The sequence below is a fragment of the Semicossyphus pulcher genome, unplaced genomic scaffold (assembly GCF_022749685.1).
Source record: "Semicossyphus pulcher isolate SPU_LCO1_2020_fin unplaced genomic scaffold, fSemPul1.0.p SCAF_22, whole genome shotgun sequence".
Taxonomy (NCBI): domain Eukaryota; kingdom Metazoa; phylum Chordata; class Actinopteri; order Labriformes; family Labridae; genus Semicossyphus; species Semicossyphus pulcher.
Genome location: NW_027211696.1, coordinates 19,396,550 through 19,409,457, shown reverse-complemented (window position 1 = coordinate 19,409,457; position 12,908 = coordinate 19,396,550). Strand labels below are relative to the sequence as shown.

At 41.6% G+C, this 12,908-nt stretch overlaps 1 protein-coding gene across 1 annotated transcript in view; it reads right to left on the bottom strand.

Moving 5' to 3' along the window:
• The window catches only part of rph3aa (rabphilin 3A homolog (mouse), a), a 33,381-nt gene extending 28,947 nt beyond the window's left edge, over window positions 1-4,434 (bottom strand). The window contains exon 1 of the mRNA XM_069673277.1: window positions 4,320-4,434. The gene's annotated coding sequence lies outside the window, so the exon portion shown is untranslated. The remainder of the gene's footprint in view (window positions 1-4,319) is intronic.
• Window positions 4,435-12,908: the final 8,474 nt, after the last annotated feature.

The window sequence follows — 12,908 nt, the reverse complement described above, 5'->3', positions numbered from 1 at the left end:
GAGAACAAGAGCCAAGATTGATATGTTACGAAATAGAAGATGACTGTGTTTGGGATCTCCACTTATTTACCAGCTAATTGATTTACCAGGTAGCTTCAATAACTAATCATCTGCCAAACCCTAACTCCTCTCCAGCTCCACTCTCTCTTCCTAATGTGTTCACTTCTGGCTCCAAGAAACCAAGATGGCCGTGGCCAAAATGCTGAACTCAAAGCCTCAAAGCCACAAACCAATAGGCTGTGTCCATTTCTAATACACATAATTACTATGTTAGTAACAATAACACACTTACAAAATAATGAAGTAAAGGAGTAGGAGGATGCTGAAGGGACCCCTGTGTGGTCGCTGTCAGGCATCTTGACCCTGAGGCCTCTAACAGACCATTTGTCGGTCTCTGTTTACAGCTGTTTTCCGTGACACACACATAAACACACATCTGTCCCTTCCTCTCTCTGAACATGTCAAGCGCACCCATGACAAGCAGCTAATGACACACTGTGGGGCCTCGCTGGGCTCGTGCAGCACATCTGCTGCTCCCGCTGCGCTGAGAGAATCCCTGCGTGCTGGAAACGATAATGCCTCAGCTGCAGATCTGAGGAGGAGGAAAGTCAATTACTGCACATCTCAAGCGTCCGCGCGGCTAAACGCTCCGGTGAGCGAGCTCATGTGGAACAAGCCTCACTGGAAGAAATGGGGGGAAAAATGGGAAAGTCATGAATTTCAATTGATTGCTTTAAATGGATTGGGACTGAATGGACTTGACCCCAGCGCTGACTCCGTTTTATGATCGAAGAGGCAATTTAAGCCACTTAAAGGGGACGTATATTGTACATCAATAACGCAAAGCCATTTACTTTTACTTGCATCAGGATTTATACATAAAGACATTAAGTCAGAGGTGACAGAAGTATTAAAACCCTCCTTTGAAGTAAAAGTGGCGTGAAAATACTCCAGTGTGAGTAAAGGTCCTGCACTCAAAATTAACTATGAAACTATGGAGTTATGACACTAAAACGGTCCCTGTCAGTGCTTTCCTATCTTACATGATGTTTATGGCTTAATTTAAGTGCTGCACTCTAATTTATTTCATGCACTATGCATCTAATAACTTCCTGATGGTTGTATTCAGAAACTTAGAATAAAAAAAATCTAATTTAGCATGTTTATAGCATCTTTTTTAGCCTCTTTTTTCAATGCAATTTCTACATTATTGTAGAATTGAATTACAAAGAATTTGCACTTCTCATTAGATTTTGGAGGCCAGAGGTCACGCAGTCTTTGGGAACAGCTCATGAATTCACACCAGATTGTGACACAATTTCAAGCAAATTTCGAGCATGAAAAATAATGATTACAAGCCATTATAAATCCAATAGGTCAAAGGTCAAGGTCCCTGTTCCTTGAGGAAAAAATGTGGTCAATATATGACCTTGTTTACAGACGTTGTCGCTCTTTAAACGTGACATGGCATTAATTTATCTGAGGCTATTTGCACGTAAAAAAAAAAGCCTTCTCTGCACACTGAGACTAAAAGGTGTAAAATAAAATGCAATGCAGTTGCATGACGTTAGCGTGAGACCAGGCTGTCCACACCTTCAGTTTCAGTTTGATTCTTTCCATGTAGAGCTCACTACCTCCTGCAGAGATGCTTTTGTAATTCAGGTGAACTTCCCCTTTAACGGAGCGGCTGTTTTGCCACTAAAAGCAGCACTCAGGACAATTAAGTCTTTAGTGAGAACATCTCAAAAAGCACAGACTCAAGAGGAAAAAACTCCTACAGTAGGAGGTATTTCCCCTGAGTTCAGCAGGCAGGGGGTGTTGAGCTGCCGTGAACCGTTTCTGTTCGAGCACATTAGCCACATCAGTCAGCACCTGAGCGCTCAGCAGTCTGTCTAATCCACCACCACCCACCTCACACACAGCGCAGTCAATGCAGCTGATTGGGGGTCAAAAGGGGCATTCAGAAGGGATTACAGAGAGCATGGGAAAGAAGAGGGGGGCTCAATAATCTGGCAGAGGATGATAGCCCAAATTTGAAAATGAGTGCTGTAGCAGTGCAAATCGATTTCTTGCACACACACTGAGCAAATTCATGCTTCCTTTCTTCCTCTTCATCCCGTCCTTCTCAGCTTTGACTTTACTGCTGCCATGACACGTTAGGCAGAGAGCTGCGGCTCCTTCACCCTCTGTACTGACGGTTTTCTCCATGATATGAAGACAGAGTGCTCTCCACTTATTCCAAAAGTCTCCTTTATTTTAAGAAATAGTTTGATACTTTGGTAAAAAGACGTAATCACTTTTTGCTGAGAGTTAGACGAGAATATTGATACCACTCTCTTGTCAGTCTGTAAGATACAAAGCCAAAGTCAGCAGATGTTTAGCTTAGCTTAGCTTTGTCAAAACTTTATGAAATCCACCCACCAGCATCTCTAAAGCTAACATATTTGATCTGTGCAGAAACCAAATTGTGAAAGCCATATGGATTTGAGAAGGAACTACATGGAGGACTTTATGTTAGCTAAGATTAGCTAAGATTGATAACACTTTAGCATCCGTTAGCTGAATATTTAGCGGGAGCCACTAGCCTGTTAGCTTTGTTTATGTAAACTTGGGGATACAGCTAACCTGGCTCTAATCAAAGATACCAAACTCCTCCTACCAGCACCTCATAAACTACAGAACATTTTAGTATGATCCAAACAGACACTAATGTGTAAAAATCCCAAGTTGTGGTTTCAGGGGGCGTTATTTGCAGGAAGACCGACTTACTTGTAGCGGGAGCTAGCTAAAATTGCTACCTGCTAAATATGTAGCTGACATCAGCAGCTAGTTCGCTTAGCTGAACATAAAGACTGGAGGAAACATCTGGCCTGGCTCAGTTCAAAAGTATGAAATACTTGTATTAGCAATTCAAAATCTTACTGACTAATAATAACGATGTAATCCAAACAAAATTGGAAAACAAGGAGTGATTTTAGGGGGCAATATGTGTAGGACAATATCTCTGTTTGCTTGGCTGTAGGGCTTTAGCTAAGATCAGCTCACACATTCATACAGAAAATATGTAGCTGTAGCCAGCTAGCTTAGCTCTGTCCAAAGGTTTCCTACTAAAATCAGCTGTCAGTGAATCTAAAACTTGTTAATTAATATACGTAATTGTTTGAAGAGTAAAAAATCACGTTCATTAAGTGCTTATGTGTGGGATTATAGATATATTTACTTCTTTATGAGGAAGTAGCTAAGAAGATGAACGTTCACATCTTTGAAGCTTGAACAAGCTAGCTAGCTTAGCATAAAGACTGGAAACTGCCTGTTTTGATACATAACTACAGTAAAATGTCAAACTGACATCTAACACTTTCAGTTATTGTACACAACAGAAAAAAAGACAACTTGTTTATTAGTGAGCTTTATATGCTTTGTTACTATGAGGCTAGAGCTGCAGGCAATTAGCATAGCTTAAGCTAAAAAGGGAAAACAGTTAGCTTAGCTGTGCTAAAAGGTGAAGAAACCTTTAAACAACAAGTTTTCAGTTTCATATGCCTGTTATAAAAAGAAACAACTATTCCATACTGCTAGCAACATCAATTTTGATTACATTTACTTTATATAATCTCTAAGAACTGCGATAATCGACGCAGGATATAAAATGTATGTTTTTATTAACATTTTTTGTTGTGTTTTCTGTGTTTTGTAAATTAATGTCAATAAAAATCGGAGAAATATCAACAAAAATAAAAAAAATCTGATTTATTTAAATACATCAAAAATACGATTAGTACACAAACAAAAATCCAGTATCAGTTGTGCCCTATTTAACAATAATGTATTCTAATGGTTCATCTATAAGCTCAAATAACATCAGCTATTTGTAATTATGGTATTTGAAGACATAAAAAAATGTAAATGTAAAATACATTTGACCAAAATTATATAAATTACTATTATTTATTCATCTTGTTTTGGAGTGAATTCATGTCTATGTTACTTGTAAATTTAGATATTTTTATATATAAGTGTTTAATTATTTAAAGGAAGAAAAAAGGTCTTTTAGATATTCCAAAAATATTATTTTATATTATAGTTTTATTTGCTGACAATCATTAGAAAAGCATTGCAATGTATTAAAACTAAAACTCATATTTAATCACATCTGCAGGTTCTGTCTGCTGCTGTGAACCAACCTGAAGTCAAGAACTTCAAAATAAAAGCTTCCAAAGGGCATTTTTTTAACATGAAAACAAAATCAGTCAAAACTCTTGAAGAAAATGGAATCATTTCAAAATAAAAGTCTCTGAACCATTAACATCTTGTCTTACCTGAGGCTCCCAAACAGACGTGTTGTTCTTGTTCTTCTCCTTGTGTCGGGGTGCGAGCTTCAGTGTGACAGAAAGTGAAACGCCAGCAGCTCCGTCTCAGCATCCAGCATCCTCTCCGGTACTCTCCTCCTCACTGCCAGCACTCCTCGACACACACACTGTAGTAAGAGCCTCGCTCCGCCTCCCTCCCCCGACTCTCTCCCTCCCCCCTCTCTCACTTTAACTAAATCCGTCCACTCTCATCTCATCAGCAGAAGACAAAATGGAGATGCCACCAATCGCTGGCAAAGTCAACTATAATTAAAAAACAGCTTAAATAGCTTTCACTGTGACTTTACACTGCAGCTTTTCTAAAGCTGGAAAGAAACAATTAGAGGAACATTTTAGCATAAAAATGTCTAAAAACAACCGGACTGTATGAAATATATTTTATCGGTTGTGTTCTTACATTAAAATGTTAAAATACAAACATATTTTTCTGAAAAGAATGCGCCCCCTGCCTTTCAAAGAAACACAGGAAACATCGGATGTTTACGTTAGCTAACATTTCTTGCAGCTAATCATTAGCATAAAATAACATTACGTGAATATAACATTAATACATTACCTTGATTTCTTCCTGACTCATGTCAGATACATTTCCGTTGACAATGATGATTGTTCATAAATGAAAACTCCCAAGATCCCACGCTACTTCATGACATCATCAAACTGCACCTTTTGTTATTGTTTTGTTTTGAGACCCCCAGGAGCAGAAAAAACATACTGTGCCTTTAAGTTGAATTTTGAGGCACTTTACTGAAACATTTCTATTTAATGCTTGTGTCTTTTTTTCTGAAATCAGCAACTAGTTTAAGATATTACATAAAAAATCCAAGTTGGATTATGTTAAAACTCCATCCATTCTCTACACCGCTTATCCTGCTCAGGGTCAGGAGGGGGCTGGAGCCTATCACAGCTTTCACTGGGCGAGAGGCGGGGACCGGACTGATCGGCAGTCTATCACAGGGCTGACACACAGATACAGACAACCTTTCACACTCACACTCACCTATGGGTAATTTTGGAGTCACCAGTGAACCTAAAGAGCATGTCTTTGGACCCGGAGGGAACCCACGCATGCACAGGGAGAACACCTACGTGTGAACCGGGATTCGAACCAGGAACTTTCTAGCTGTGAGGCACCACCACTGCTTCAAAAATGTTTTCAGTTCAGTTTTTCGTCCTCTTTTAACTTGTCTTTTCTGGACCTCTCAGGTTTATCTGGTGTCCCTTTAGAGGGGCCAGACCCCTAGGTTTGGAACCACTGGACCAAACAAGCTAACTGTATATAAAGTAGTTTAAACTGTCTCCACCTGCAGCAGCTCCAACAGTAACATGCTGCTCTAAAATTGATGCATCAGAATTACATCACATGACACATTTTACTGCTTTATGAAGGCTTTTATTTTGAAATTTAGGCAGAGAAAGCTTCTTTCTGCAGGTATTTTATATCTGAAGTATTTTTATATTATTTTTCTGTATCTTTTGTGCAGGACCTGGATTCATCTTCTACAATCACCACTTAAACTCTTCTCCTGTTGTTACATTAAACTGCTTCCTCTCGTTTAACCCGGCCTCTCTGACTGTATACATGCTCTACAAAAGGGCTACAGTCGTGCGCCATATGGGACTACTTTCTAATAGATCTATTTTTGGCCCTTTATTTCCCCTGAAGCTAAACAGCTGCACTTATTATGCGCAATACAATACAAATCCAATAGGGCTGCTGCACTGTGCAATTAGAGGCTGCAATGATTACGTAATTCTATTATTCAGTAAGGAAGCCAAGAGTTAACCTTAAGCAATCTGACAGGAGCAACGAACGCTGTCACTGCACGGCACACATGCTGGATGTGAGATTGGACATGTGAAGAGTTTGTTCATGTCAGCGTCTGTGGAGCATCTTTGATTTTACTGCTTTAAACTGAGTCCCAGAGGAGCCGTTTCTGTGTTCTAAAAGCTTCAGCCAAAATTAAACAGCTGTCAGTCAACCTAAATGTGCAGCAGAGTCCGGCCTGCTGTCGCCCTCTAGTGGCTCCTTCCCTGTAATGTCTGGTAATCTGCCACAGGCTCCATCATCGCTGCGCTGCACATTTAATTGTCCGAACATTTTGCACAAAATGTGATGTTGACTCAAGCTTGAAAAAGTGTCAAAACAAGCTCTTGTCCGGCTCCGTTCATGTGGCAGAACAGATGAGAGTTTCTTTAATGTAAGAATTAATATTTAAATACATCAATCAGGCTTCAGCGTGGCCTCCTCCGTCTGAAGGTTAAGTGAGGTTTAGCTGCAGGTTTTACAGAAGATTGAGTCTCAATGCATCTGGAGTCCCAACAAACAGGAAGTGATGCAGGATTATTTTTTTGGCCTGTGCTTGTATGATATAGGACAGCTGAAGAGGGACAGGGAATGTGGGGATGAGAGAGCGGGGGCTGACGTGCACCAACTGATCAGCAGACCAGGAGTCATACCTGCTGAGCTACACCAGCGCCCCCTGATGCAGGATAATTAAATAAATCTCGTTATCAAAGGATGACAAAACTAGTTACAGCGTTGCAGCGTTGTTATCTCAAGATAACGAGATAATTCGAGATCTCCAAAACATTTTCTGACTTCCTTCCTCACTTTCTGACGTGTCATCTGGTATTCTCCAGTGCTTCATGGAGACAAGCGACTAAATATTACCTTGAATAAAATAGTTTTACTCTCGATTTGAACATTTTGAGGATGCACTTAGACGCTGTGAGCGCTGAGCTAAATGCTTGAGCCAGCATGCTATCGTTTACCATCCTAGTTTTCTGTTTTAAGCTAATTAGCACTAATGTCAGGCTAAATCTGATGGGAATGTCATTCATTTTAAAGTATTTGGTCATAAACTAACGCATAACGATGGCACTATAGGTAAAAAGTTTGAGTATTTTATGCCCTATGTGGATATGCTTCCATACATTTTCTCTCTTCTGCTTTCCCGTGATAACGAGTCATTTCCGGTTGTTTTCTCGAGATCTCGACTTATTTATCTCGAGATAACAAAGTTGGTTTTCTCGTGATAACGTGATAATCTTATGTCGATGTAAAACAGAACAACAGGCTGCTCACTGTGATGTTACAGAGCAGGACGTGCTGCCATCGCCCACACTGATGAGGTCAGTCTGTTTCTATTTGTTTCGTGCTTTTGCAGCTCTGGAGATACGAGTTATGATCCTCTGACGTTACGCTGGTGCACCGCTGTTATCTCGAGATAACGAGATAAAAAAGTTGAGATCTCGAGAAAACAATCGGACATTACTCGTTATCACGGGAAAACGGAGTAAATAAAATGGATGCATGTCCGCTTCGGGCTTCCGTAGTTTGATGCTTTATTGATTATTATTTTTCCGACACTTAATGAGGATTTATTTTGGTAAAATGATCTAATTGGGATCATTTAATATCAATAACGACAAGAGCTTCATGTCTGTCAAAAGCTCCCCGAGTCAAGAGAACCTACGCACACACAAACACACACACAAACACACACACAAACACACAAAGACACACACAAAGACACACACAAAGACAGGGCAGGACTATTTTACGTCTGCGTTTGTGTGAGTGTTTCCCCGCTTCAGACTGAGCACAGTTTGTTCATTAAACTTTTATCTCGGGTGTTTAAAGTCTGATTCTTTCCTCACATCTGTACATAATTAAGCAGCCGTTATGTAAACGCATCGTTAATTACATAATCCAAAGAGGGAGAACCTCAACGTGTCTGTCTGCATTAGCCTGAGCGTGATGTCTGTGCTCAGTAAGAGGAGGCGGGTGGACGCGTGATGTGATGGGATCAGATCTGTAAATGGTGCAGAAGAGCTGGAGGGGTGAAAGCAGAGCAGTGTTTGTACAGTGGTTAGTGCGGAGGACGACTCCAGGGCTGCCCATGAGAAAGTAACCCCTGCACGGCGCACAGTAACGAGCTCTAATGTCTAATTACAGAGATGAACGGAGCAGAGGCGCTCATGAGGAGGAATTAAGTTTGAACAAGCTGCAAGTTTAATCTTAAAAACGTACAGACGAGAGGAGCAGCAGGAGGCTTCAGGCGTTTTAACACTCCTCACAGTAGAAGTGATTTTCTCTCTGACTTTAAAAAACAAAAACCTGTTTTTCTGCCCGGTAACAAGACCGAAGCTGTTTTCTAACATGAACATGAATACATGCCGAGTTGCCCTTTCACACATGCAGCACACAGCAGGAGATCATCTGTGTCAGACGTCTTCTCACCTACTGAACATACTACCTGTAGGCGTAGCACCAGAGTTTGGTATCTGTGTTCTGGTTTCTGTTTGTAGCACATTTCAGCAGCACCAATCAGCAGGCTTTGGTGTATGTAGGAAAAACAGCGAGGAGAGTGTGGAGAGCAAAAACAGGCGGAACGCGATCCACCATAATGACATCCCAGCTCCAATCAGCATTAACTGACGACGAAGTTCAGCTAACAATCCGTTCTTAGACGTCCTATCACAACCCCAACTCGATCCTCGCTTCTCCAGTTGCTAGTCGGACTGTAAACATGCAGCGCACGGAAAAGGAAGTCTTGGCCTGAAGTTGTAGGGATAGGATGTGAGGTGGCGCCGAGGTAAATAAGTAAACTAATGTGTTGTGTTGATATCACAACAACAGACCCAGAGATTACATCCACTTGTTGTACAGTCTACAGTACTTAACGGCTACACTCAAATCTGTGGACAATTATCTGCTCTGTTCAAACATTCGCCCGTTTACATTGTGATTCCGCAACACGGTAACGAAGCTCTGTCGCGTTCCGGCGTTACAGAAGCAAAATGTGCATGAGAGGTAAACAAACAGCCTCACACACACGGTGCAGTTCAGCCCTGCCGGCTCCGCTGTTTACACTGACGCCGTTTCGCCTCTGTTTCTACCTCCGATCAGGCTCAGAGGCAGAATGACTTCGGCCCACCACTCAGCTTCCGTGTGTTTTGCATAAAGACGAGGCGTAACAGCCCCGGCTTGAGCTGGCAGTGTAAACAGGGCACAGCCCACTTAATGTCTGGTTGAAGTGATTCAAACGTCTACCTTCACACAGAATGATCCCTGGAGCCACGAGCTAGCACGGCTAAAAACATGTACACGTTTTCAGCTTTGTTATGACACATTTCTTATAAAAATCCAACATGATTTCATACGGTTTATTCACACTAAGAAGTAGGACAAGCTTCTCAATCATATTAAAATATACATGTATATGTTTTATTGTGTGTATGGTTTTCACTGGTAGATTATTCTAGGAATAGCAGGAAGAAGAGGAAAAGAAGCAGAGGAGGAGAAAAGAGAGCGGGGGGAGGACAGGGAAGCATCGTTAAGGAGAAATGACGGATAAATGCCAGAATCAGGACCACGCATGCTGAGAGCTTAAGGTCAATGATGTGCGGATACTCTGTGTGTGTGTGCCTGTCCTGCACGCGCGCACACACACACACACACACATGTCTGTGCTCAGTAATGTCAATAACTCTGGGTATGAAATCTTTCACAGAAACTGTACAGATGCTGCTTGTTCGCTCTACATGCACAAATGCCTGGGCGTGTGTGTGTGTGTGTGTGTGTTTGTCCACTGCAGGGATGTCATAACCTCCTGCGAGCAGACCTCAAACTCTCAGACAGATATACGGTAATAGAATCTCTCCATGGGGAAGAGATTTCAATCTGAGGAGACTTCCTGGTTACATAAAGGGCACGAGAGGAGGGAGACCTTTGACCACCCAAATCTAATTAGGTTACCCTCCAGTCAAATTAACGTTTCTGCAAAATGTAAAGATTTACCCTGCGGGCATTCGACGACCAGAGACACAGGAAGGTACGCTGTGGCCTGTGCAGGGGAAGAAAGATTAAGTATTCGTTAAGGTTAAAGATGGATGCTGTGGGGTAAAAGTCAGAGTTAGAAACTTCTATTTAAACGTAAGTACAAGAATAAATTCCTTCTACATATTAGGATGTATTGCTTCTGCACCGTGCAGTGTGTGCTGAGGTCACCCTATAAATACAGCCAGGCCAGTTTGACAATAAAACGTGTCGCTGCTTTCACTGTGCTGCACGCCTCTCCATAAATCTTCTGTCCTCTTCTGTCCTGCATTAATTAACAGAGCAGGGCGCTGCTCGGGTTGTGTGTATTTTCTGGGAATATTTTGGTTTTAGCAACGTGAAAATCTACAAATTTCTAACAACAAAAGACATATTGTGGAAATTTAAGGCTCAACATTTATATATTTTAATGGTGATTGTGTTGCCTGCAAATAAACAGGTTAATGCAGTTTCCTACCAGGAACTTTTAGTTCCAGGAACTAAATGGTTCCTGTGGCCCATTGTTGTCTGCGTTTCCACAGCAGCCTAAAGTCCCGGGGAGATTATGCAAATCAGGCCAAAGACATATGGAGAAGCAGTAAAAGCAGCTGCACTACAGCGCCAGTCCAGCAGGTGGTGGTAAGAAGAAGATGAACGCCAAACAACAAAGATGACGCCATAAAATGCGACGAACGGGCCGCTATCATCATTTCTTCGACACTATAGTTCGCCTGTTAGCATGGAGGAGATTCAGCTTGTGCTGTTGTTGATCGTGCAACTTCCTGTTGGCACACACAACCTCACCGCGTGTGTGCTGCGGATGTAACCCTGTGATTGACTGGTGATCAGTCCAGGTGTAACCCCGCCTATCACCCAGTTACGGCTGGGATAGGCTCCGGCCCCCACCTCACCCCACCCCCGACCCTGAACAGGAGAAGTGGTATAGATAATTGATGAATGGAGAAGAGGTGATATTGTAGTGTTTCATTCCAGTTATAATAAGACATTAAAAAAAACTGTTCCATCAACAACTGTGAAAGTTTGTTGATGACACCTGATCTTTATGCGTTATCATCGTCCAGCAGAATAACGTCCCTGACTGTCTGCAGACACAAGTTATTCTTATCTTCCCTGCAGGCCTCCTGCTCTGAAACACTCACTTCCTGTAATAATAAAACACACTGCACTCAACAATATGACTAAAACATATACTGGAAGACTCTCTGGACCTGATGGGAAATGCGTGACCTCAACAGAAGCACAGGGAGAGGAGATTCCGATAATAATAGATAAAGACAAACTGCACTTGATCCAGATACAGCAGAAAGAAAGGAGCTGTGCTGTAAATAAATAGAAGTACAGTGGTGTTTTATGTGTTGGTTTTACTCCTCAGGTGTCTCTTGTCCTCTCTCTCTTCTTCCTAAATTGCGTTATCCTCATTAAGCACTGAGCTCGTGTCAGCTTTGTTGTACCTTCTCTCAGCAGGCAAACAGGATTAGGATAAACTGACAGTGATCTCTGTTCAGCCCTGAAGGTCCCAGATGATGTGAAATGTAATTATGACCCCCAAAAAACCCGAAACAAAACAAAACAACAGCAAAATCTAATCACTCCCACAAAAGACGAACAAATGGGGATTTCAAACTTAATTGCAGAGCAAATTAAGGTTTTTAGTTTCCATGTTTAAAGGGTCATTTCACCCAAATTAGAAAAGTTGACCAAGCAGAATCAAACAGCATGAAATGCTTTGATTTGCACAGGTTGAGTCGGATCTTTGAACTCTTTTGACTTCTTAAACTGTCAAACTTTGTTGATAATTTTTGCATCAAAACACAGAAAAACTTTTCACCTCTCATACGGTGTCACTTTTTAAGCACAGTTTTTTTAAATTGTATGTAATAAAGATGGCCGACATGACAGCTCCCTAAAAGTGAAGCCAAACCCTCTCTATCGCCCCCTGCTGACTGGCTGCAGTATAGCTCATAAAGCCCGCCTCCTCCATGTTAACAGATGGGACATCAGTCAAACTATAAAATCAAAATACACATCAAATACATTTTTCTCAAACATGGTTTCTGTCATTATAGTTAGTTCTTATCATGCTGATTTATGTCCAAGTGTTCATTTTTCTGACTAGTTTACTTTTAATCAGTTATTTGATGCTGTAAAAAAGGGGGTGTGGCCTCATGATTGACAGCTCTGTTGACAAATGGGGCTCCTGCAGCGTTCTGTTCCCGAGTAGCAGAGTAGAGGAGGAACGGCGAGAGGAGACGTAACTAACACTAACACTACAGTCATTGAACTTTCCATCAACGTGAATATCTGCTTCAGACCGACACAAGAAGCTGTTCTGCTGCAGACTGAGCCCACCTGAGGGCTCCAACACGCCAAGGACACAAGGTAAAGGTGTGTTTTTGGTAGAGGAAGGGGCGGGGCGTCGATACTGCGGCTCCACCAGCCGATCTCTACTGCTCAAACTCTGGATACAAATGAACAAGATGACAGCACACCCGCTCCGGGGGGATTTTGCCCTCTTTTTTGTACAACAAGAGGAGTTTGCATCTTTAAATAGAGTCATTTATTTCAACCCCAAACATGTAAAATATACCTGATCCTTTACCTGAACAAGAACTTTGTCTCGGCCCTTTGAAATACCAGAAACAGTGAGCAACGAGCTACAAAGACGTAAATAACACACAGAAGGAAATGTGTCT